The 27,509-nt window shown below is 40.5% G+C and overlaps 1 long non-coding RNA gene and 1 other non-coding gene across 9 annotated transcripts in view; one reads left to right on the top strand and one right to left on the bottom strand.

Moving 5' to 3' along the window:
• The window catches only part of LOC123464757, a 161,261-nt gene that overhangs the window by 90,589 nt on the left and 43,163 nt on the right, over positions 1-27,509 (bottom strand). For all 8 annotated transcript variants that reach the window (XR_006639777.1, XR_006639779.1, XR_006639781.1 and 5 more), the window contains exon 2: positions 16,745-16,799. This is a non-coding gene — a long non-coding RNA (uncharacterized LOC123464757). The remainder of the gene's footprint in view (positions 1-16,744; positions 16,800-27,509) is intronic.
• Positions 20,107-20,179, top strand: TRNAY-AUA. Its single transcript has one exon. It is a non-coding gene; the product is annotated as a tRNA-Tyr (tRNA).

Raw genomic sequence — 27,509 nt, 5'->3', positions numbered from 1 at the left:
TAGAACATTTCCAGCATCTTAGAAGCCCCTTCATGCCATTTCCTAGTCATTAAAATCCCCAATATAAAATACTGGCTACTCCCAGTCATCATCCACCTCCCAACAAAGAACCATTCCCTTGACTTTTAACACCATAGGTTCATTTTGCCTACTTTTGAGCTTTACCTATGGGTTCGTGCAGGATGGATTCTTTTCTGCCTGCCTTTTTCTACTAAGCAGGTCTATAAGAGTCATCTGAGTTGTTGCATGCAGCAGTTTTTTATTTCCATAAAATATTATAGGTTATGAATATACCACTACTTACCTACTTTTGATGAACATTTGGCTATTTCCAGCTTTGTTCTGTTAAAAGTAGCATTGCTATAAACATCTTTATTTATACATGTCTCTTGGTGAACATAATGTACACATTTCCTGTTGAGTATATAACTGATTGAAAGGATATATACACCTTCACTGTCAGGACATGTGACAGTTTTTCAAAGCTATTGTGCCAGTTTACACTCCCATCAACAGTATTTGTGAATTCCAGTTACTCTACATCTTTGCAAACATCCAGTAATGTCTTTTACATTTTAGCCATTCCAATTATTGTGATTTAATGCGACCTCTCATGACTGGTAATTTCAGGCATCTTTTCATGTGTTTATTTGCATTTTAGATATTTGCTTTTGTAAGTGCCTGTTCAAATACTTTGCCCATTTTTCTGTTCACACATCTTTTTCTTATTGCCATATGGGGTAAACATATTTACATTTGTAGGTAGCAGAAATGTCATCTCCCACTCTGCAATTTGCCTTATCACTCTCTAGTGTCTTTTGATAGAGAGACGTTCCTAACTTAGAGTTCAGAAATCAAAATTTTTCCCTTTTGGTTATTGCTTTCTATGTGTCCAAAAATCCCAGTGAGCCATCGTCTGCCTCTAACGGATGCGCATTGTCCCCACCATGGCATCTGTTGATATGAAAGTCACTCAAAATAGTCGACCTTTAAAGTCATACAAATGGCAAAATTTCTCAGGTTTTCCCTGGAATTGACTTCTCAAAGGTCAGCCAAGGGCTACCTAGACCTTTGAGTCATCCACATACTGCTGATATAAGATTTATTGACATTGGCTTGAGAAATCCAGTCCCAAAACATCCCCAGTGAATGAAGCAAATACCTGTTTTAAAAAACGCCTATCTCACAATCACTTATCAATTTGTTAGATAAAGACAGAAAGTATTGTATTTAATTATATTGCCTTGTAAAAAAAATATTGATCAGCATTAGACTGGGAGGACCTTTATACCCCAGAGACAATTTAGGGCCATTTTGTTGAATCCTCATCACAGAGAAGATAATATTATATCTTTTACAGATGAGAATTTGAAGTACAACTGTAAGAATTTAGATAATACTTGAAAGCCCATAGAACAGAGCTTGTGACATTGACTAAGCAGTCAGTAAACCTTGGCTATTGTTGTTGCTGTTATTGCAAGTCCGTCACTTTGCAGTGGTAAAAAATAAGGCCCACAGAGATAAAGCACCCAGTTCTCAACTCACATGGCTATCTCGTCGCAGAATTAAAACTAAATCCTATGTAATCATATTCTCGGCCAATAGATGCTTTTTCTTAAACAGTCTGTCAGCATTGCCTGCTGGAAATAGTTTCTGAGGATATTCACAGAGAAATGGATTCATAAACACAATAGCTGATGGGGGTGAAGCACATTACTTCATATTTTCATTTTTATCACTCTATAAATACTGTGCTTATAATGATTTGATCTTTTTGTTGCTGAAACAACATCCTTCCTATTTTTCAAATAAGATTATTTTATTTCAAATACGAATGTTACCTTCTCCACCAAAGTGATAATGGTGAGTGTTTCAGTTAATTTTGTTGGGTAACAAACTATCACAAAATGTGGTAATGTAGAACAGCAATCATTTTTTTTTTTCCCCCCTCAGGAACCTAAGGGTCAGCAGTTTAGGCTGTGCTTACCTGAGTTGGACTCATTCACACTTCTGTGCTCAACTACAGATCAGCTACCCAGCTCTGCTCCTGGGGGTTGAACTTCAGCTGCTGGGTTGATGCAGTCTCTGGGCCATGTAGCTCTCATTTTCCCATAGTCAGCCTGGGCTTATTTGAATGGTGATTCCAAGAGAGCAAATGCAAGTATGAAAAGCCTCTTGGGACCTATACTCAGAGCAAAGCACTCGTGCTACATTCTATCGGCCAAAGCAAGTCACAAGTTGTTGGAGGTGGTCACAGAGATGATGTGACTGCTGGTTGACCCAGGCAAGTGGAGGCTCCTCATCTGCTAATAATGATAATTTAAAAATGCTTTTGCAATTCAACACGCCACTTTTTAAAAATAGAAATCTATACCTCAGAAATCATTCCCAATATATGTTGAAAGAGAAACAACTCATTCTTGGTGTTAGAATAACCTGTTCTTGGAATGGAGGTCCCACTATTCCCAAACGAGCAGCAACTTCGAGGACTAGGAGGCACCAGTGAGAAAGTAAGGTGTAGTTGGGACCATCCAGATGGCACACCTGACCGAACCCAGTTAAGGCCTCCACATCGATTTTTAGGATTCTGACATCAGGTGGGGAAATCTACTCATCTTGCAGCTGCCCCAGACAAGCCACAAGCCACATTCTGTGGTTTCCCCAGACAACCCTTATATGGGTTGTTCATTAAACCTTAAAGCTACCAGTCTGGAGTGATCTGCCTCTGTCTTCCATCTCTCCTCGCCTTCTGTGCATGAAGGCCAATTTGCAAACCAACACAAGTCCAGCCCAGAGTTAAGAAGTGAGGAGGTAGACTCTACCTCTCAATGGAAGATATTGCAAAATCACACTGCCAAAGTCAGATACAGTGAGGGAAACAGTTGTGGCTGCTTTTGAAAAACTTTATGACATTGAATATATGTAAGTGTCATATAAATACGTGAATTCTATCCTTGTGTGGATTAGAATTTCTGCTTTCTTTTAGCAAAATAAAGCTTTCTCCATAGTCACTAAAATAAAGATTTATATTTCATATTTTTTCCTATCATATGAGCAAATATTTTAAAATTATAATACCCAAGGTTGGCAAATTAGGAAGGAAATGTGCATTCTCATATGTATATGCAAAGTGCATACTTTTTGAATCAAGAATCTCATGATGAAGTTATGTTTTAAAAATGTGGATTTCAATCCTGAACCCCCCTCCCTGTGGTGGATTCATGTTGATGTATGGCAAAACCAATACAATATTGTAAAGTAATTAGCCTCCAATTAAAATAAAATTTTAAAAAAACTTTCTAAAAAACAAAATGTGGATTTCACAGAGATATACCTTCCTCCCACCAGCTATTTAATTAAGCTTTTTTTTTAATACTGAAACACTGAAAAAGTTGAGGTCTAACAATAAATTGGTTAAACACACTATGATATAACCATATAATGAAATACTATGAAATGAAGTGAAGTCGCTCAGTCGTGTCCAACTCTTTGCTACCCCGTGGAGTATAGCCCACCAGGCTCCTCTGTCCATGGGATTTTCCAGGCAAAAATACTGGAGTGGGTTGCCATTTCCTTCTCCAGGGGCTCTTCCCAACCCAGGGATCAAACCCAGGTCTCCCGCATTGCAGGCAGATGCTTTAACCTCTGAGCCACTAAAGTCACTCAAATGAAGATGTAGTCAAATATTAAATGATATGGAAAGATAGTCACAACATATTAAGATCAAAACAATTATGGCGTTATTTGCTTTATTTGTATTTTTGACTTATAACTACTTTCTAAAGATATTACAATTGTATTTTTGTTTTTTTACAATCAAATGGATAGATGCCCTTTGACAATAAACTTGTCAGTCCTTTTACCTGCTGCAAATGTTGCATTAAGAAAAAACTAAATCTACCTTCAGTTCAGTTGCTCAGTCATGTCCAACTCTGTGACCCCATGAACCACAGCACGCCAGGCCTCCCTGTCCATCACCAACTCCCAGAGTTTACCCAAACCCACGTCCATCAAGGTGATGATGCCATCCAACCATCTCATCCTCTGTCATCCCCTTCTCCTCCTGCCCTCAATCTTTCCCAGAATCAGGGTCTTTTCCAATGAGTCAGCTCTTCACATCAGGTGGCCAAAGTATTGGAGCTTCAGCTTCAACATAAGTCCTTTCAATGAACACCCAGGACTGATCTCCTTTAGGATGGACTGGTTGGATCTCCTTGCAGTCCAAGGGACTCTCAAGAGTCTTCTCCAACACCACAGTTCAAAAGCATCAATTTTTCGGCCCTCAGCTTTCTTCACAGTCCAACTCTCACATCCATACATGACTACTGGAAAAACCATAGCCTTGACTAGATGGATTTTGTTGGCAAAGTAATGTCCCTGCTTTTTAACATGCTGTCTAGGTTGGTCATAACTTTCCTTCCAAGGAGTAAGTGTCTTTTAATTTAATTGCTGCAGTCACCATCTGCAGTGATTTTGGAGCCCAGAAAAATAAAGTCAGCCACTGTTTCCACTGTTTCCCCATCTATCTGCCATGAAGTGATGGGACTGGATGCCATGATCTTAGTTTTCTGAATGTTGAGCTTTAAGCCAACTTTTTCACTCTCCTCTTTCACTTTCATCAAGAGGCTCTTTAATTCTTCACTTTCTTCCATAAGGGTGGTGTCATCTGCATATCTGAGGTTATTGATATTTCTCCCAGCAATCTTGATTCCAGCTTCAGTGATAGGCTATTATCACAGAAGAACTTACGAATCTCATGTACTGTAACACATTGTTTAAACTTGAAGCTGTGCCATGAGTCATGAACCCATGCTTGCCAGTCATTTTCTGTTTTAATACTCCAGTAACCGGTATAGGAAGCACAGTTTTTTTTGGAATGGAAGTCATAAAATGTTGTTAATAGGTCCAGCTTTGCCATGTTCCATTGAATGACTTGAAAAAAATCCTTTTTGTTTCATTTTCCCATCTGTCAGATGAGGATACAACTCACCCAACTTCTTGAGAGCAAAAACTGACCAGGTCTAATTCAACTTTGTGCCCTCAGCCATGCCTGGGGATACATTATTTGTCTTCCAATAGTGCACCTGCCCACTTCATGGAGGTGTCTGGGGAGTCATGGAGGATGCATCACTCTATTAGGAAGGTTTCCATAAGGAGGGAAGATGAATCAGACACCACTTACGCACCGTGTCAAGTCCTCTCATATTCACCTATGTCAGGGCCTTTGGCCACTTGTTCTAACCTCAGTGACTGCAGTATACTAACTCTATGGGAAATCTGTCCAATCTCACCTGGGACAACCCAACAGCATCTTACCACACACCCATATCAAGGAATATTGAGACACTACAGGACCCACACACATGCAACACAAAAGTACATAAGAATTAGCACTTAAGGTGATACTCTGACCAGTGGAAAAAGTCTTTTCCCTTCCTCCCCAAAAGAGACCATCCTGAGAAATGGCTGTTTATATGGCCAGTGAAACGTGGGTAGTGCATCATCATGTTAAATCGTCCATCTTCCTTGTTTCACTTCCCCTTTCCCTCACTTCTACTTCCTAGGATTTCAGGCCCCCACAGGAAGGGCCCTGAAGGGCAGTGGTTAATGAAATCCTGGTGGACAGAGCTGGGAGCAGTATATCTGACATTCACTTTGTATGGAGAGATCACCTAAGGTATAGATATACAAGAAATCCAGGGCAGTTGATTGTCTGGTTTGTCAGGGGCCCAAAAGGAACAGATTAGAAGACTGGGAGAAACAGCCCTTTATGTCTTTTGAAAGACATAAAATGATGGACATTTTTGAGCACAGGCATAAAGTGTGCAAGGTTATGCTCACGTTCTCCAGAGAATGTGAGTGTCCTCCAGAGCACCCACCATAGAGGAGATTCTCAAAGACCAAATGGATAGGAATGACTTGTCCTGCATAAGGCCAGGCTGTCTCCAAGGTGGCATGATGAGCCCATAAACAGAGCAATCATGGTATAGGAATGGAGGCTACAAAAGGACCCCTCAGCACGGACTCACTTTAAGCGAGACTGACCCAGTTCTACTACTGTTGAATGCATAAGCTGCAGAAGGAAAAATTAATGCTGAGCCCTCATATGGCACCATGCTGGAGGGGACCAGCCAACTGTTTGATGGCAAGTTAATTATATCCATTCCACCTTAGAGGAGATAGCAATTTATCACAACCAGAATCCATGTCTACTCTGTATATATGTTCTCCTTCCTTGCTACAGAGCAGTATTATCCTCTGAGGACATATGCAATGTCTGTTCTCCTGACATGACATTCCGTATAACATGGCCTTGGACCAAAGGACCAATTTCTTTTTAAGAACATTCAACAACAGGTACACAAACACATGATATCCAAAGGCAGTCAAGCTAACAAAATGCTGAATAGGCGGCAAAAGGCTCAGTTCTTTAGCAATGTTGAAGATAGCCCTGGTGTGTTGAGGCCTTCTTATCTAAAATGTGATACACACATTTAACCAATAGCACTCTGTTCTCAATATGGAAAATATGAGACTCCAAAGGGTAAAAATAGGTTTGGCCCCTTTCGTCATCACTTCTGGTGACCCACTGTGAAATTGTGTTTCTCATACTATTTCCTAATTTGGGATGGGGGTAGGGAGAAAGTGAGCAGTGTGAGGAATAAATTTTTCCATCAGGTAACACATAATGATTCCAGTGAATTCTCCACTGTAATACCAAAGGCTTCCTTACATTATCAGACAAAGAAGAGAATCATCCTATTGGTAACAGCAATCAACCCTGACTGCCATGAGGAGCTGGGGTAGCTGTCATACGATGGATGAAGGGAAGAGAAGCAGAGGAGTCCCTGGAATCCTTGGTGTTTCTCAATCAATAATCACAGTAAACAGACAACAGTAGCCTTCACAGCCTGACATAAACAAGGCATAGAAAACCTGAGGGATGAAGGTTTGAGTCACCTTACTGGGTAAGCACATCAGATCTGCTCAGGTGTTGGCCACAGGTAGGAGAAATCTAAAAGAGATGGTGGAGGAGGGAGATGATACACTATTAATTAGCAACTGTCATCTGCATGATTAACCATCTTGTCCAAGTTTCTGCAGAGTTTGAGCTGCCCATTACCTTGGAAGGTCCTCTAACTGGATTTGTGCTCTCCCCTCCCAGAGAGGCCATCATTTCATAGTATAGGAGCCAAATATGATGTCTGTTCTCAATCCTGCACCATGTACTTCTTGTCTCCTGCCCAGGGGTTCCTGTTGTTACTATGATGGAATATGCTGCAGAGCCCACATAGGCATATCCAAGGTGTTCAGAGGAATTAACACCCATGAAGTTAACTTTAGACCAAGGGCAGGCAGGAACAGTGGATAAATTCTTCTCACTTCTTCCCTTGGACAGACTTCTTGTAGACCAGTCATTTACATAATCTCTAAGAAGATGATCCAGCAAGATGAGCAGCTGATCTTGACACCAAGTGGTGGTGGGCTCAATAATGTACCTTTGTATTGGCCTTCCCTCCTTTCCTAACTCAATTCCGTCTTCCCTGCTGTTCCTTGGGACTATACTTCCTAATAAAGTAGCACAGAAGCCTCTGCCTCGGGCTTTGATTTCAGCAAAAACCAGGATAAGACAGAAAGCAACGGGCAAGCACAGCTGTGATGTTCACACCAGAGGAGAAAAACCTCTGAGGTAGACAGCAAGGAATCTAGAAGTGGGAGGACACAGTCCACTCTTCCTGGAAACATGAGTCTTCATGAACTTCTCAGGGACCTGGGTTCAATGCCAGGATTAAAGCAAAGACTAGTCCTATAGTCAACAAATGGATAAAGATTCCCAAAACTCCCTTTCTTCATCATCAACCTTAGAATCTATCTTTCCTGTTCTGATGATGTTGACCCTATCTTCATCCCCAAGGATGGTCATGATACCAGGCATGGCCTATCAAAAGCCCCCCACCCCTAGAACCATGATTGTTTCAAGGATTAGTCTCTGATTAGAACCAAACCAGTCAGGATCTTCTCTGGGATCTTTCTACCAGTTCTATAATGGGGGGGGGGGGGGGGGGGGGGGAGCTCTCTTTTTACTGGGGCACTCAGACTGGGAGGATGTGAGTCTTGAGCTTCTAGTGGCCTTCACTTATGTCCCATGGAATCTGCCCAGTAATACAACCAAAAGGAAAAACACAGAGCAGCAAATAAAGACTTTTATTATTGATGCCACTGCCATAGGTCCAGGTGGGACTATCAAGAGATAAGCATACATTAGTCTCTAGGAAAGTAGTCAGGTATGTTTATGACCACAACACTGTTACAATGAGGCGAGCCCTTATTAGCTTCCCTGGTGGCTTGGACAGTCAAGAATCCACCTGCAATGTGGGAGACCTGGGTTCAGTCCCTGGGTTGGGAAGATCCCCTGGAGGAGGGCATGGCAACCCATTCCAGTATTCTTGCCTAGAGAATTCCATGGACAGAGGAGCCTGGCGGGCTACAGTCCATGGGGTCACAAAGAGTCAGACACGATTGAGCCACTAAGTGCACAGCACAAGTGAGATTTGAAGGCTATCAAAACGCCATCAAAGCGAGTGTAAGCATAACAATCTAAAAGTTAGAGCTAGCTTCACGCATGTCTGGATCTGGGGTTCCACACATTATAACCATGACTACCTCTGTTCCTCTGTTTTCAGCTCTAAATTCTCCTCTTTTTTTGGCAGGGAGGGGCTTCACTATTGGGCAGCATTCATGTGCAGAACAGTCATGGCCTTGAGGATCAGGGTGATTATGGTAACTGTAATAACAGGCGGTGATCACAGCCAGTGAGCGGGGAGTGGGAGAGGGAGCTCCAAGTCGGGGAGCAACACATCCATCTCACAGCCAGAAGAATATATGCTCCCTCCCTTTCTGGATTTGGTGAAGATTATAAGGTAAACAGAGGCAGAAATCAAAGTTGGAGTCCTAGGGGTCCCCTGGAAGGGAGCTAGGGAGAAAAATGTTGCTTTTGATTGGCACTTTTTTCCTCAGTGGCTCCACCTTTGTCTACTATAAGCATGCTGCTAAGTCACTTCAGTTGTGTCCGACTCTGTGCGACCCCATAGACGGCAGCCGACCAGGCTCCCCCGTCCCTGGGATTCTCCAGGCAAGAACACTGGAGTGGGTTGCCATGTCCTTCTCCAATGCATGAAACTGAAAAGTGAAAGGGAAGTCTCTCAGTCGTGTCTGACTCTTCATGACCCCATGGACTGCAGCCCACCAGGCTCCTCCGTCCATGGGATTCTCCAGGCAAGAATGAACCACATCAAATGTTAAGCAGATAACATCTGACAGACACAAGACCATATTTCCTCTTCTCCTTACCACAATAACATTCCCCTGCACACCATTTGGATTTATCACTCTTGCCCAGAATTCTAACAGCTGAGTCATGAGAAACCACAAACTGAGAAACAATTTGATTTAAAAAAAAATTTTTTTTAAGTTAACATAAGCATCAAACTGTAAAACCTGCATATATGAAATTTAGTTTTGCAATTAAACAAAATTCCCAACAAAGTCAATTTCATACCTCCTAAGACATACATAGGTAACATTCTTATGATGCCTAGGAATTAAGCATATAAGTGGTTTGAAGAAATTACTTGTTGCATTTTTCATAAAGTCAAGGCAAACTGTATGAAAAATGAGTCAGTTGTCGAGACAGGAAAGAAAACAAATGGTCCCCTTAATCCTCTCCCATCAAGAAGCAATTCTGGGAGGAGCTAATCAGTGCCCAAAGGACCCCAACCCTTGCCAGGAATGTAAACTTCCCACCCTACTCCTAGCAACCAGGGCCAAGACAGTGGCCAGCTGGTGGGTGGAAAATAGCTGGAGCTTCACTTGCCCTGTGATTAATCCAAGAAATTCCAGAGCACCTTCCTGTTTCTTTTAAAGAACATACCACATTAGACCAAAAGGATTTTGAAGGCAAGAAACTTCACATCCAAGATGTCTAATACAGCAATTTTGCCAAAATCAGGGGTTTCCTGTCTTTAATTTCTTTTGCTTTCTATAAAATTTTAGGCATGCAATGAGCTCAAAGAAGAAAGGATGAAGGGCTGAACTGTGATCCTTCCAGAAAAAATGAAAACAAATGAAGAAAATAAATGAAGCTAATGTGTGTATTCGTGCTCAGTTGTGTCTGACTCTTTGTGACCCCATGGACTGTAGCCCACCAGGCTTCTCTGTCCATGAAACTTTTCAGGTAAGAATACTGGAATGGGATGCCATTTGCTACTTCAGTGGCTCTTCCAACCCAAGCATCAAACTTACATTGCTTGTGTGTCCTGCTTTGGCAGGTGGGCCCAAATGAGGCTAATACTAATAGTTATTTGGAAGGAAATATATAATAAAATAACTGATACTTTCCTTTAGTTTCAAGAAAAGCAGACAATAAGAATCTAAAATTCAAGCCCAAACATCCCCTTCCATACTCCTTACCTCTCCACTACCATGTCCCTACCTGGAAAGGCACTCTGATACCTAAGGGCAATAAAATGTTGAGAAGGAGAGGGACCCTGCCTGTGTATAATCAGGGAAGCAGAGGGTATGTGAGTGTGATGAAAAGAGCCCCCTAACCCAGGCTCTGGGGGTTAGAAAAGCTTCCTGCAGAGAATGATATCTTTGCCAAAAACTAAAACTCAAGTTTCTACAACGTGGAGAAGAGTGTTCCAGGAAGAGGAATAACATACATTAAGCCTGGAGAGCATACTATCACTGAAAGATGCTCAGGTGAGTTCATTTGAGAGATGGATGTAGGTAGAGAGCAGAGAATGAGGAAGAGATGAAAATGGGGGGGAAAGAGGCAGGAACAAGATCATGAAGGATTTTTAGTCATGTTTAGGTGTTTGCAATTTATCGTAAGAAAAACAAGACATGAGGAGATTTAACTGAGGGAGGGACCTATACGTAAGTATTTGAGAATCTTTGCAATCCCAGTGTCTAGTATGGTGCCCAATTCTTAACAAGTGTTTAATAAATGCAGGGGGGGTGAGGAGGTATGGCAAGTACAGAAGAGAAGACTAACCAATAAAAAGATGGTTTTTATAGACTGTTATAAAGTATTTATAAACATACTCATAATTTTAAGTGTATGCTATAAAACAATCAACTCATTAGATCAGTCACAAAACAAAACAAATCACAATGTTTAAGATGCTAATATTACATCCTAAATTGATGCACGATACTGGATGCTTGGGGCTGGTGCACTGGGACGACCCAGAGGGATGGTATAGGGAGGGAGGAGGGAGGAGGGTTCAGGATGGGGAACACATGTATACCTGTGGCAGATTCATTTTGATATTTGGCAAAACTAATACAATTATGTAAAGTTTAAAAATAAAATTAAATTAAAAATAAAATAAAAACAAAACCATAAGTTATTTCATGAATGTTCCCTCATTGCATAAACTCATAGTTAAATGCTAACACTAAAGGAATAGGTGGCAAGGGTGTTTTGGAACTTGAGGCAGGGAAAGACGATAGCATAACCATAAAGAGTATGGGCTGTGGTTTATTCTACCTGCATTCAAATCCTAGGTCCTAACAAGATCCCCAGATATGGAACATTAGCCGAGTTACATTTCTGTACCTCAGTTTCCTTGTTTGAGAAATAGAAATGAAGTCAATTACCTCTGTAGTTTATTGTAGGACTCAGGTTACATAGTACCTATACAGCAACCACACCAGGCCTGACAGGGTGACAGCTTGGTCACCATTCACTCCCCTCATAGGTGAGAAAGGAAGGCTTTGAAGCACAGCATTATGAAGACTTTAGAAACAGTATGGAATTCTCAAGGGTTGGAGGATGCTGAATACAGTTTAGAAAGGAGAGTGCCAGAGAATCCTAACACACTCTGAAATTTTATCTCGATTTGGGCCCACCACCTTTCTTTAGAATTTAGAATGGAGATGAAGTTCTCATTCATTTTAGGTACTTCATTCATTCACTCCACAAACATTTCTTGAATACCTACATGCCAGGCACCGCATTAAGGAGTTACAGAGTTGACAATGAAATAACAGATCAAAAACAAAAAAGAAAACAAGGGAACCAGTACGTGAAGTACTGTGACAAAGAAAACTTATACCTACAGGAAAGAAATGGAGCGATTTAGGCTGGGGTTCATCAGACATTTTGTGAAAGGTGACCTTCTTTCACTTTCCTAAGCCTAGAGATGAAGGGCTAACAATAAAGGCTCTGAGCAAAGTAATCACACTGCCAAGCAGAGGAAATGGTGTGGTCTAGATACGTAGCAGATACACACAAGTATAACCAGCAGGTCCTGATGTACTGATTAAAATCTCAGGATTAGCAGAGCCTGTGTGAACTTCCTGAAGAATCTTCAAAAATTAAGAATTAAGGAAGGTAGAGATAACACCGGAGAAGGCAATGGCACCCCACTCCAGTACTCTTGCCTGGAAAATCCCATGGGCAGAGGAGTCTGGTAGGCTGCCGTCTATGGGGTCGCTAAGAGCCGGACATGACTGAGAGACTTCACTTTCACTTTTCACTTTCCTGCATTGGAGAAGGAAATGGCAACCCACCCCAGTGTTCTTGCCTGGAGAATCCCAGGGACGGGGGAGCCTGGTAGGCAGCTGTCTATGGGGTCTCACAGAGTCGGACACGACTGAAGAGGCTTAGCAGAGATAACACATAGGAAGTTTTACATATTTTTTATGTTAAGGCCAACAGCAAAGGCCAAGGAAAAGAGGGGTGGTAACAGTACCTGCAGAGATGAGAGAGGAGGAGCAGCAGCAGTGTCTTCAAAGGTACTAGAGAACTTACAACCATGTATGAAGGAGTTAGGAGTGGTGAGTGGGAGGAGACTAGACACAAAACAAAAAATATATCTTGGGGATGTCATTAAAAAGAAAAGGAAAAGAGAAAAGTCATTAAGAATTGTAATTCACATATGTTGTTCAATAAGGGTTTAGATGAACAAAGCAGAAGAGTAAAGCCTGTCTTGTATTAAAAAGGAGAGTGAAAACGACAAAGTAATTTATCAGTGTAACCAGCATGGTCCGTCTCTCTCATGTATCCCCATTCCCCAAATGACATTATCTGAGATCCTTATTCAATTTGACTGGATAAATCATTCCCAAGTATTCCAGACTCTCTGGGAAATGCTTCACACTCTTAGATCCACCTCAATTGTCCCCTGGCTCCAGGCTTCTATCTGTGGACCATCACCTGTATAGTCTCCTGCCACCTCATCGGATGCTTCCAACAAGCCACTCCGCTCCTTTAGACTGCTTTGTCTAAAGCCTGGGTACAGATGCTTCCTCAAGTCTCAGTTAAAACAAGTCAAATAAACAAGATTTTGTTGCTGTTTTGAGGATAATAGAGGGGTTGAAAAAATAGAAAGCAGTAAAATTGAAACCACTTTTATTAGATATGGTGCCCACCAAACCTATAAGAGGCTTCCTGGTCACTCAGATGGTAAAGAATCTGCCTGCAATGTGGAAGACCGGGGTTCAGTCCCTGAGCTGGGAGGATCTCCTGGAGAAGGGAATGGCAATCCACTCCAGTATTCTTGCCTGGAGAATCCCATGGACAGAGGAGCCTGGTGGGCTACAGCCCATGGGATCACAAAGAGTTGGACACAGCTAAGGGACTACACTTTTCAAACCTATAAACTAAGACCTCTCCCATCTAGATCATTTTTTTAGGACCCTGCTTATGAACACACATATACCCTAATGGAATGTCTTTAACATATCTCGGTTTTCAATAAAACAGGTTCCTAATCCCAAGGCCCAGAAAGACAAAGGAGTTTATTCCTCACTTCCTAGTGCTCATTCAAGACCTTGGACCAGCCTCCTCTTTTCAAGGGAAAAACTCCAAGGTAAGGCCTTGCTCTATGGCTTTCCTGTGAGTGAGCTCATAAATATTCAAGAGCTTGCACAGATTCCCAAGTCTGGATATTCACTTTTTTAAAAAGTTCCCTGTGTTCTACAATATATCCTTGTTGTTTATCTAGTTTATACGTACTAGTACATGTCTCTTAATCCCATCCCCCTATCTTGTTCCTCCCCAGTGTTTCTCTCCCCAGTGGAAAGCACGAGTTTGTTTTCAGGGTCCGTGAGTCACTTTCTGTTCTGTTGTATATATTAATTTTATTTCTAGATTTCTGGATATTGACTCTTTAACGTAAGATTCAGGACCTTGGTCTAGTTTGTGCTAAACTGCATCAGACTCAGGACACATGAGGTAAAGATCGTATCTGCACATGTTTCCAGCCATGACAGGTCTCAGCTTCTTCTCTGCTATCAGCAACCACTTAAACACACACAAAGTCTAGACTACATTGATACACAGAAATTCAAATGTATGCATAGTGAGTGAAGTTGCTCAGTTGTGCCTGACTCTTTGTGACCCCATGGACTGTAGCCCACCAGGTTCCTTCATCCATGGAATTTTCTAGGCAAGAGTATTGGAGGGGGTTGCCATTTCCTTCTCCAGGGGATCTTCCTTACCCAGGGATCAAACCCGGGTCTCCCGCATTGTAGGCAGATGTTTTACCATCTGAGCCACCATAGGAAAAAGCCTATTCTAGGAAAAACAATCCCAAGATGCAATTCTGTCTGCTGTAAAGACACACACTGTAAATTATAAAGTCAAACATCTTATTCTGAGGGGCCCAAGAAGCCTCAACCCTTTTGAAGTCCAGGAAGAAAACTTTATCCTGTGTTCAGCTCAAGGCCCACAGGATGGGGACTAATGGTGATCAGAATAAAGAATGATTACAAACCTCTGATTAAGTAGCTGCTCTTCTTTAAGTTCTTAAAATGAGCAATTTTTTTCAGCTTCTACCCACCGCATTGTTAGGATTGCCACCTGACACTAATATATAAACAATTTGATATTTGTGAAGATTTTTTTTTTTAATACTGGTGCATTCACAGTATATCTGTATATTAAAATTTATTTTTCATAATTTAAAAAACCCTGAAAGCCAAATACATGCAAATGGCTTAGATCGGTATAATGTATCACCTCAGCAACTATAAAAGAGGTCAGTCTTTGCAAAGCTGAAGACAAAATAATTTAGAGATAATAATGAAGATCTTGAATACCACAAAGAGAGGGGCATGTCCTCAAATTTTCATATCCTAAATTATATCCTTAGTTCATTTTGAAAACTCATTGCCATATATTCCTGGCCAGAGATCTTAGAAACCATTCATCTCTTGGAACCCTTAACTACTTTTGTTCTTTGGTTGTCTGAGAGTCACTAATTGATCAGTTGCTTCTCAGACTGCATGTCCCTTACAGCTAAAGTCCTTCTACAGAAATTGTATATGTAAATCTTCCATAAATCTGAATATCAACCTTGGGCTTCCAATTAAACAGAACATAAACATACATTTATTTTTACTTCTCCCAACTCCACTAAGATTACAGTGAATTCAGTTCAAAAGCAGGGCAAATTTCTTAGGCTTAGGAATTCCTTGTAAGTACCAAGTGCCTTTGAGGTCATGGGAACTCAGTGAAAACCCACATGCTGAATATGAAATCTCTAGTTCTTTTCCCAATATAACTCCTAAAAGGCAAAGCAGTCAGGTATATGTCCCTCAGCCAGAAGGTTGGAGAATTATCCCTAGGAAAAACTAAAACTAGACACCTAAATATATTGACATTTTGCACCCACAATGAAATGTCTTAGTCACACTTTGATATACAAAAGTCAGCAAACCCCACAATCATATGAAACTTTCCAAAGAGCATTTCAATGCCCCATTTCAAAATGTACAGCTAAGGACTACCACATATTTAAGAAATACCTTTAAAATGAAGACAGAATACAAAATAACAGAAAAAAAAAGATACAAGAGTCAGAGATAATGCAGAGAAGAGAATATATGAAAAGAACAGTCTTTTGGACTCTGTGGGAGAGGGAGAAGGTGGGATGATTTGGGAGAATGGCATTGAAATACGTATAATATCATATATGAAACGAGTTGCCAGTCCAGGTTCAATGCACGATACTGGATGCTTGGGGCTGGTGCACTGGGACGACCCAGAGGGATGGTATGCGGAGGGAAGAGGATTCAGGATGGGGAACACATGTATACCTGTGGCGGATTCATTTTGATATTTGGCAAAACCAATACAATATTGTAAAGTTTAAAAATAAAATAAAATTAAAAAAAAAAAAACTATTAATGGTCATGCTCCAAGAGATTTTTGGAAACACTGCAAGAATGAGGTACTTTAAGGTGATATCAGCACCACAGAGGCACAAAACCTCCCTCATTTTTGCCCCCTTCCAATTCCCACCCCCAATTTTAGCTTTCATCCATGGACAAAAGTGTCTGAGTCCAGCACCATACACCAGGGGACCTAGGAAGTCTCACCTACCCATAAATCAGGTAACAGGTAGACAGACCTCAGTCTTAGCCGTGGACTTTGCAGTAGCCCATGACCTGATTCCAGACCCTCTCAGCCACAGTCCATGAGTCCCTGGAAAACATTGTCTAAAACACTCACCCAGGGACTTCCCTGGAGGTCCAGTGGTTAAGACTCCACATTCCCAAAGCAAGGGGCCTGGGTTCAATCCCTGGTGAGGGAACTAGATCCCACATGCTGCCACTGAGAATCCTCAAGCCCCAGCAAGGGCCCGCATGCCACAACTAAGACCAAGTGCAGTCAAATAAATACATACATAAATAAGTTCTTTGTAAAAAATAAAAAACAAAAACCACTCACTCATGGATGAGAGATTCTTTGTGGAAATCCAAGTTTCCAGAGAAGTGCCAGCACACTAGTGAAGCAAAAAAAAAAAAAAAACAAAAAAATCAATTTGGATCCATTGAAGTGGGTCAGAAGAACAATTTGACTTTACTTCCATCACCCCTCCTCCAAGATGGCACAGGTTAGGGCCAAGAGATCTTCTCTTGCTTGAGATTTCTCCTGCACAAGGAAGGGAATGTGTGAGTGAGCAACAGGGTTCTCCAGCTATGCAAGATGCTGCCAAAGAGGTTAATTTCTCTCTCATCCAGCCAGAGTAATGATTGTGAGCTACATGACTGGGAGGTAAGTGGAGGGGATAGAAGAGACTGGGAGAGTGGCAGATATATCTCTAGAGGAGAACTGGAAGGAATTAACTCCAACAGAAACTCTATCCTGTCCATGAGCTGCTGGGAACGTCTCACCCACAGATCTCCCCAGGTGACCCACAGGCACGCTACAGAACTCTGCATGCAGCATCCACACACCCTGTCTTCCTGTGACTGGCTACTTGCACACGCTCCCAACAGTGACAGCAAGAACTATATTTGGCAGACATCCAGTGAGCATGCACAAAAATCCAGTTCAAATATACTAGACACAGAGAGCCCATAGACTTGAACTTCATCTTTGGGAAAACACAAGAGGTTGTCACCCACTCAAACTAGTGTGTTGCAGAATCTGAAAAAGTAATACATGTTTAAGAATTCTGCAACAAGCAGCAGAAAGCATGGACCAGGTTACCCACAGAAGGACTGAGATACTTCAGAATCTCTAGCAAAACTAATGGAAGTCATATCTCTCCAGAAAGCAGTTATTAAAAAGATAGAGGATGTGACTGCTACTTCAAACATAAACAGCAATGCTAAATTTCAAGGAAAAAAATAATAATAAAAAAATAAAATAAAAATAAAAAATGCTAATATTTAAAAAAAATTAAAAAAAAATAAAGGAAAAAAAAATCAAAGTAACATAAAACCAAAGGATCACAGTTTTCCGGTGATCAAACTCAGAGACATGGAAACCAGTGACTTAGCCATTAAGAATTAAAAATAGCTGTTTTTAATAAACTCAATTAACTATAAGAAAATACAGTGGCAATTTAACCAAATCAAGAAAGCAATATATGAACAGAACAAGTAAAATCATTAAAAAGTACCAAACTGAAATTCTAGAGCTGAAGAATAAATAAATTCAACAGAAACAATCAAGCAGGAAAAGAAATCTGTATTATGGAATACAAGAACTTTGAAATTATCCAGTCAGAAGAGAATAAAGAAAAACATGATAAGGAGTGAAGAAACCTATGTTATCTATGAATTACCATCAAAACTCACAATGTTTTTAATTATTGTAGTTCCCAAAAAAGAAGAGTGAGATGAGGGCAGAAAGTTTATTTAAAGAAATGATGGCAGAGAAAATCTGGAGAAAGATTTGGACATCCACATTAAACTGATAGATCATCAAATAAAAAATCAATATAGACAGTCTCCAAGAAACATTACAATAAAAATGTCAAAGATCAAAAGCAAAAGAGTCTTAAAAGTAGCAAGAGAAATAAAGCATGTAACTTAGGAAACCCCCAATAAGGCTTTAAGCAGATTTCTCAGCAGAAACTTTACGGGTCAAAGGATAATGGGATGGTATATATTCAAAGTGCTGAAAGAAAAAAAAAAACTGCCAAAGAAGAATATTTTACCTAGCAAAGCTTTCTTTCATAAATGAGGAACATTTGCTCCAGGACAAACAAAAGCTAGGAGTGTTCACCACCACTCCCAAGCTAAAAGATCTGAAGGGAGAAATAGACAACAATACAAGAGTACCAGGAAATTGAATATTCCACTTTCAACAATGAATAGATCAATCTTACATTTAAAAAAACAAAAAAATTCTGGACTTGAACCATACTTTAGACCAAATGGACCTAATCAACATATATGGAATATTCCATTCAACAGCAGCAGAATATACTCTACTTAAGCACACACAGAACATTCTCCAGGATAGTTCATATGACAGGTCACAAAGTAAGTCTTAGAAAAACTAAGAAGACTGAAATCATACCAAGTATCTTTTCCCCCCAAAATGACATGAACCTGAATATCAACAAACAAGAAGGCTGGAAAACTCACAAACATAAAGTTGTTTATGCTCCTGAACAACTAGTGGGTCAAAGAAGAAATGAAAACAGATATCAAAAATATCTTGAAACAATTGAAAATGGAAATACAACATACAAACACCTATAAGACATCACAAAGGCAGTTCTAAGAGAAAATTTTGTAGTGGTAAGTGCCTATACTAGGGGAAAAGATCTCAAACAACCTAACTTTACATCTCAAAGAAATAAAAAACCAACAACAAACTAAGTCTAATGTTAGCAAAAGGAAGGAAATGAAGATTAGAGCAGAGATAAAGGAAACAGACACCAGAAAAAATTAGAAGAGATCCATAAAACTAAGAACTCCTTTCTTGAAAAAATGCACAAAGATGATGGATCTTTAGCTAGGATAACCGGGAAAGATCAAATAAATAAAATCGGAAGAGACTTTGCCACTGATATCATACAAATAGAAAGGATCATAAAGAAACATTATGAACAGTTGTATGCCAACAAATTGGAAAGCCTAGAGGAAATGGATACATTTCTAGAAACATACAACCTACCAACACTAAATCATAAATACAAAACTTGAACAGACCAATAATGAGCAAGGAGAGTAAATCAGTAATTAAAAACTTTCCAGCAAAGAAAAGTGCTGGATCAGATGGTTTCATTGTAAAGTTTCCCCAAGAAATTAAAAATTACCATGTGATCCAGCAATCCCACTCCTGGGCATATAGCCAAAGGAAATAAAAACAGGATCTTGAAGAGATATCTGCTCTCCATACTCACTGCACCACTATTCACAAGAGCTGGGGTATGGAAACCTCCTAAGTGTTCCTCAACAGATCAATGGAGTATTATTCAGCCTTGAGAAAAAAGGAAATCCTTCTTTTTGCAACAACATGGATTGACCTTGAGTACATTATGCTAGTGAAATAAATCAGAACAAATACTATATGCTCTCGTATGTATGTGGAATTCAAAAATGCCAAACTCATAAAAACAGAGTGGCTGTCACCAGGTGCTAGGGATGGCAAGGAAAAAAAAATAGGAGAGACTGTCAAAGGGTACAAATGTGCAGTTGTAAGATGACTCAGTTCTGGGAATCTAATGTACAGCATGGTGATTATAGTTTATAATATGGTATTATATACTTGAAATGTTCTCGCCACAAAAAAAGGAATGCTAATTATGTGATGTGATGGAGATGTTAGCTAATACTAGTCATTGGACTTCCCTGGTGGCTCAGATGATAAAGCGTCTGCCTATAATGCAGGAGACCCAGGTTCGATCCCTGGGTCAGGAAGATCCTCTGGAGAAGGAAATGGCAGCCCACTCCAGTACTCTTGCCTGGAAAATCCCATGGACCGAGGAGCGTGGTAGGCTATAGTCCATGGGGTCGCAAAGAGTTGGACACAACTGAGCGACTTCATTGTCTGACTGTCCTATTGCAATATATAAGTATCAACTCAATATGGTAAATTTCTTAAACTTTTACAATGTTATATATCAAATGTATCTCAAGTAAAACTGGTAAAAATCACAATGGCAAAAGTTATTATCAGTAAAAGTTGATATGCATTTAAAAATGTGGTAGATCTAATTGTGAAATATTCCAAGGGAATATTTTAGAAAAGTAAAAATAAAGCATTAAAAAAAAAAAAAGAATGAGGTGCTTTAAAAACTAATGCAGAACAGTATGGAACAAGAGATAGTTTGTGATAAGTAAAAATACTATATATATACATACACACACACACACATATATGTGCATATATATTGTGATATATATGTCTCAGAAGGTAACAGTTGAACAAATCTCCCAGGAAAGCAAGTAGTAGCCGTAGTTTTGGGGTATAAGCCACTTGGAATGCAGCTACACTAGCTGCTCCTACTGGAGCTATGCCATATTTGGCCCTACTCTGGAACTGAGCTTCCAGGGCACCATATAAATCTGCTGCTGCTGCTGCTGCTAAGTCGCTTCAGTCGTGTCCGACTCTGTGCGACCCCATAGACGGCAGCCCACCAGGCTCCCCCGTCCCTGGGATTCTCCAGGCAAGAACACTGGAGTGGGTTGCCATGTCCTTCTCCAATGCATGAAAGTGAAAAGTGAAAGTGAAGTCGCTCAGTCCTGTCTGATTCCTAGCGACCCCATGGATTGCAGCCTACCAGGCTCCTCCGTCCATGGGATTTTCCAGGCAACAGTACTGGAGTGGGGTGCCATTGCCCTCTCCACCATATAAATCTAGTCCCTCCTAAATGGTCTGAAGCAGACAGAGGCTTGAAAGTTTTTGTTCCTTCCTCCTATCACACAGTGCCAAACCATTCTTATCAATCAGATCATTTACTTCATTAGATAGATAGCTGGAATACAGGATGCCAAATATCGCCATATTCAATTCAAACCATATAGACACTGCCCTGAAGCAGGGAGATGGGAAACCCTCAGAAATGTCTTACTTACTGTGTAACATGTACCACAAAGGAAGGGGGTATAGCCCCCCTGCATTTCCTGCTTCCGCAGTCAGTTCCAAAGAAATGATTAAAACGTAGGAAAATATGAGCCTTTGTCACCCATCACCGTTGAGTAATAATCACTTCAGTCATGAAGGAGTCTACTCCGATAAGGAAGCACACTGCCTGGAAAATGTAATGTTTCATATTCATGCATCTGTGCTCTTGCAAATGCTTTCTTGGCACCATTGTATTTTGTATGATTAATTTTCCACTAGATTTACGAAGGAATAAAAGTCCTTCTTTACAGAAGTTTGACTTGTATTTTCTAAGTAACTCCTGACACCAAATGCTAAAATTATGCCTTAGCTTTCAGCAGGGGAAAAAAAAAAGGTTATTTTCTCCAGCTAGACATTTTTAGTTGGACATTATCTTTTCTAACATAACTCTTAAGTTTTATCATTTTTTTTTTTTTTTTAGCAAAAGCACATACTAGATAGGCATTATAATATATTGAGTCTTCAGGTCTATTATAGCCCTCCTAAACTTACATATAGAAAAAAAAGCAGTAAAACTCAGGGTCCCAGCTCTCCAGTCCAGGACATACAGAGCAAGCTACTGTACAACCCTCAGGGTACCAGAGTGTGCATAGGAGAGCTCTGTAAGAGCATAGCATGACACTGACCTAGGCTTGATACCCATTCTCAGAATGCAGAATCATCCCTCTTCTCTGAATTTAAGTTAGGAAAAGTGATAGAAGGGCTTCCCTGGTGGCTCAGACAGTAAAAGAATCTGCCTGCAATGCAGGAGACCTGAGTTCGATCCCTGGGTTGGGGAGATCCCTGGAAGAGGGCATGGCAACCCACTCCAGTATTCTTGCCTGGAGAATCCCGTGGACAGAGGAGTCTGGCGGGCTACAGTCCATGGGGTCACAATGAGTTGGACACAACTGAGCAACTAAGCACACAAAGTGATAGAAATTTCAGGGTCCTGTGTCAAATGAAGACCCAGAAAGCAAGCTATTCGTCAGGTGCCATGCTGTACATCATAGGTGTACATCGTGCACATATATCAGGAGGCACTATATTTTGGAGACAGCTTTTATAGACAGTAAACACTATAGAACAATAATAACAACAACAACAAACACAGCTTCCTCTCACATCCCCCTAATGCTTCCTTCCCTCATCAAACACACATACTCCCACAAAACTTGATTCATTACATTTATGATAGGCCCAAGAACTTATATCTCTAAAAACCTCCAGTGATGATCAGAGAGGGCAGGGGTCCCCGATATCAGGGATCTAAGGCCTGATGACCTGAGGTAGAGCTGATGAAAATAATAGAAATAAAGTGCACAACAAATCAGAGAAGGTGATGGCACCCCACTCCAGTACTCTTGCCTGGAAAATCCCATGGACGGAGGAGCCTGGTAGGCTGCAGTCCTTGGGGTCGAGAAGAGTCAGACACAACTGAGCGACTTCACTTTCACTTTTCACTTTCATGCATTGGAGAAGGACATGGCAACCCACTCCAGTGTTCTTGCCTGGCAATCCCAGGGATGGGGAAGCCTGGTGGGCTGCCGTCTATGGGGTCGCACAGAGTCAGACACGACTGAAGTGACTTAGCAGCAGCAGCAGCAGCACAACAAATATAATGCAATTGAATCATCCTGAAACCATTCTGTACTCCAGTCTGTGGAAAAATTATCTTCCACCAAACCAGTCCCTGGTGCCAAGAAAGGTTGGGGCCCACTGAGCTAAGGGACCACCTTTCTAAGTCAACCTTTAAGTCTCTTCCAGAGCTTTGGTAGATAGAAAATATGGCCTGTGCTGTCCAGGAGCTTGAAATATAGTTAGACAGAACAGAGGAATATAGGTGTTATATGAGCTATATCAGTGTAATAAATGTTCTAGGAATACAAAGATTTCAGAAGCTCCTCTCTGGAGGAGGAGGTGGACCCCAAGATAAGTGTCAAAAAATCTGTAGGATGTGCAAAGTCAAGAGAGACGGAAGAGGCCATTCATGGAGAGAGACACAAAAAGAGCACCAGAGTGTGCTGCTGCATGCCCCGTGATACCTGCAGATGGATACTGGCCATGAGCAGTGCCAGTCTGGTCTTGAGACAACAGTTCTCCCCTCTGGAGAGCTTTCACCCAGGTTGGTTTACCTTATGAACCCTGAAGCGGAAAGAAGAAGAGTCCTCAGCCTACTATATCAATGTAGGCAGCCTGGTGTATCGTTCAAGACCTAACTCAAATCTAGCCTCATTTCATAAAGCCTTCTCAAGTCAACCCAAATCTCTTATCTTTTCTCCTCTGAGCCCAGCTAGACATGAATTAAGAGCACTTAATCCAATTCCCTGGATTACATCCGCACAATACATCCTGAAAGGTTCTTCTGCTTGCCCAACGTCACACAGGCAGAAGACCCAAGTGAAGCAGACCTCTGGTCTCTTGTTGAGAACCCAGTGTTCTCTGCGGTGGTTGCCTAGGGATGGGGAAGTTGGGGGGCTAAGAGCTGAGTGGGTATGGAATTTTCTTCTGGGGTGAGAAGGATGTTCTAAAATTGATTTTGGAGACCACTGTGCAATTCTGTCCAAGAGCCACTGAATTGTACACTTCAAATGGGTGAATTATATGGCATATGAGTCATCTTAGACACAATAGATAATTCAATATTCTGAAAAGTTATTCAAGTAACCCACAGTAAGGGAGAAAAAAAGAAATACAAAAAAAAATTAAGATGGTAACATTTAAACCCTAAAATATGTAAGAAGTTATAGTAAACATAATGCTGAGAAGGAAATTTATAGCACTAAATGATCATGTTAGAAAAGATAAGTCTTAAATCAATAGTCTAAGCTCTTGTCAAGAACCTAAAAAAGAGCCAGATAAACTCAAAGCAAGCAGAAGGAAGGAAATAACAAAAATCAATTTAAAGTAAGAAAACAAAAGAATTAATGGGAGAAAAAAACTAGTTCTATTAAAAGATCAATATAATTGTCAAACCTCAAGTAAGACTAACAAAAAGGAAAACGTGAATTATCAATAATAGTAATAAAACATATTATATCACTATAGTCCCCACAGACTTCAAAAGGATAATAAGGGAATGCTAGGAATATCTCTGCAAGCATAAATGCAATAAGTAAAGTCACTCAGTCGTATCCGACTCTTTGCGACCCCGTGGACTGTAGCCCACCAGGCTCCACCGTCCATGGGATTCTCCAGGCAAGAATACTGGAGTGGGATGTATAGATCAGTCTTATGGACTCTGTGGGAGAGGGTGGGGAGATTTGGGAGAATGGCATTGAAACATGTATAATATCATGTATGAAACGAGTCGCCAGTCCAGGTTCGATGCACGGATGCTTGGGGCTGGTGCACTGGGACGACCCAGAGGGAGGGTATGAGGAGGGAGGAGGGAGGAGGGTTCAGGATGGGGAACACAGGTATACCTGTGGCGGATTCATTTCGATATTTGACAAAACTATACAATATTGTAAAGTTTAAAAATAAAATAAAATTTTTTTAAAAATGCAGTTTGCTTGGGACTTCCCTGGTTAACACTCTGGGCTCCCAATGCTGGGGGCACAGGTGTAATCCCTGCTCCAGGGAACTAAGGTCCCCGCAAGCTGAATGGCATGTGGCCGAAAAAAAAAAAAGAATACTGGAGTGGGTTGCCATTTCCTTCTCCAATAAACACAATAGATTAAGTGAAATGGACCAACTCCTCAAAAACAAACCATCACAATTCATCCAACACAAAATACTAAACTTGAATAAGCCCATAACTATTAAAGATATTAAGTTATAATTTTGGAACTCCCAAAAGAGAAGTTGCCAGACCAAGATGGTTTCACTGGACAATTCTACCAAACATTTAAAGAAGAGTTAACATTGATTCTACATAATCTCTTCCAGAAAATAGATTAGGAAAGAGTAATTCCCAGTTCATTTTATGAAGAGAGTTTTGTCCTGATACAAAAACCAAACAATATTTTAACAATCACAAATATTCTTAAATATAGTTGCAAAGAGTCTTTAACAAAATACCACATAGAATCCAGCAACACACGGGAGTTATATATCAATTACACCCTAATTTTTAAATTTTTATTTAAAAAAAGAATTATACACATGACAGGCCAGGGTTTATTTAGAGATGCAAGATGGGTCTAATATTTGATAGTCAAACACTGTAATTCACTATATTATTAATAGTCTAAAAAGAAAAATCCCTGATCCTACCAATTAATATGAAATCCACATTCAATAAAATTCGACACCCATTCATGATAAAAAAAAAAAAAAGTAAAACTTCTAAGAAGAGAGAAATTCAACTTGATCTACAGACTCTACAAAAACCCACAGCTAACAGACTTACTGGTGAATGAATAAATGCTTTCTAAGTTCAGGAACAAGGCAAGGATGTTTGTCCCCATGCTTTTATCCATTACTGTACTGGAAGTTATAGCCAGTGTAATAAAGTAAAATAAACAAATAAAAGGCACACAGGTTGGAAAGGAAGAAATAAATCAACTCTAGTTGCAGATAATATGATTGTCTATGTGAAAAAAAAAAATCCCCAAACAACTACATAACAAAACTTTCTCAAACCAATTGAATCTGCAAAGTCACAGAATACAAGATAAACATAAAACATAGTATATTCCTATATACTAGCAATGAACACTTAGGACAATGAAAGTTAAAAAGCAATAGTATTTAGCATTGTTCAAGAACATAAATCAAACAAAGATAGAAGGTGCTATTCTAATTGACTGAACTGGAAATAACTTAGATGTCCTTCAACAACTAATAAACTGTAGTATACCTATACTATGGCATACTGCTGAGTAATAAAAAGGAATAAACTATTCAAACAACTAGATAAATATCTAGAGGAATCTGCTGAGTGCAAAGAGCCAATTGCAAAAGGTTAACGTGCGCGTGTGTGCGTGCGCGCATGTATGCGCACTTAGCCGTGTCCAACTCTTTGCAACCCCATGGACTGTAGCCCACCAGGCTCCTCTATTCATGGAATTTTCCAGGCAAGAATTCTAGAGCAGGTTGCCATTTCCTAATCCAGGGGTTCTTTCTGCCCCAAGGATTGAACCTGCAATTCTTGTGTCTCTTGCATTGGTAGGCAGATTCTTTACCACTATGACACCAGGGAAGCTAAGGGCAAATTCCAGAAAGCAGAGATGTTTCTGCCTATTTAGGGGCCAGGATGCTTTCATGAGTGAGGTGAATGTGATAACCACTACACTACAAAGTTTACATACTAATTCTATTTAGATAACATTGTTGAAATGATACAATCACAGAAAAGTTGAAGAGCTCAGTGGTGGCCTGGAATTAGGTACAGGGCAGAGGAAGGAAATGGGTATAACTATAAAAGGGCAATGTGAAACATCCTTGTGGTGATGGAAAAGTTCTGTATCTTGACTGTATCAATGTCAGCATCCTGGTTGCGTTGTGTTGTAGTTTGGCAAGATACTCCCACAAGGGTAAACTAGGTGAAGCGTAAATAGGATCTCTGCGTTATTTCTTACAATTGCATGAAAAGCTACAATCTGAAGAATAAAATTTTAATTTAAAAAGAAGGTGGCATGCTTCATGAAATAGCATGAATAAAATTTTGAACAAGCAAACATTTTCTAAATCTAAGAACCCTGTTCTAGATACTCATCCACCCCTCCAGCCTGATTGTTCTGTAGGCCTACTAGGAGCAGCGTGGTGGGTAAAGGGTAAGGAAGGTCACACACCTGGAAATTATCACTGAGACTTGGAAGTCACTCGATCAACTCCAAGTTAGACAAAATGCCCACCCCCCCACCCCCCCACCCCCGTCCCACAATCCAGTTTCTGCTCCATAGCCAAACAGGAAGGAGATTTGAAATCTCAAAGACTTTATCCTATCTAGGAAAAAGAGCCTGAGAACAGCAGTCCCCACAGACCTCTAACCAAGATAAGCAAGATAACATCTGTGACAAGAACTGAAGTTCTCAGGAGATTTATTAAGTGAGGAATTGAGGTCTACAGTGGTCATGATTGCAGTTTGAAGGAAAGGGAAGGTAATTCACACTAGTGCCTACAATTTGCAAATGGAAAAGTAAAATAGGAATTGAGATACAAAGGTGAGGAGGAGAGATTTTATTCCCAAATTGCCTGG

This window comes from Bubalus bubalis, chromosome 12, assembly GCF_019923935.1.
Source record: "Bubalus bubalis isolate 160015118507 breed Murrah chromosome 12, NDDB_SH_1, whole genome shotgun sequence".
NCBI lineage: Eukaryota > Metazoa > Chordata > Mammalia > Artiodactyla > Bovidae > Bubalus > Bubalus bubalis.
The sequence above is the reverse complement of the archived record's forward strand: the minus strand, read 5'-3'. Positions and strand labels throughout refer to the sequence as shown.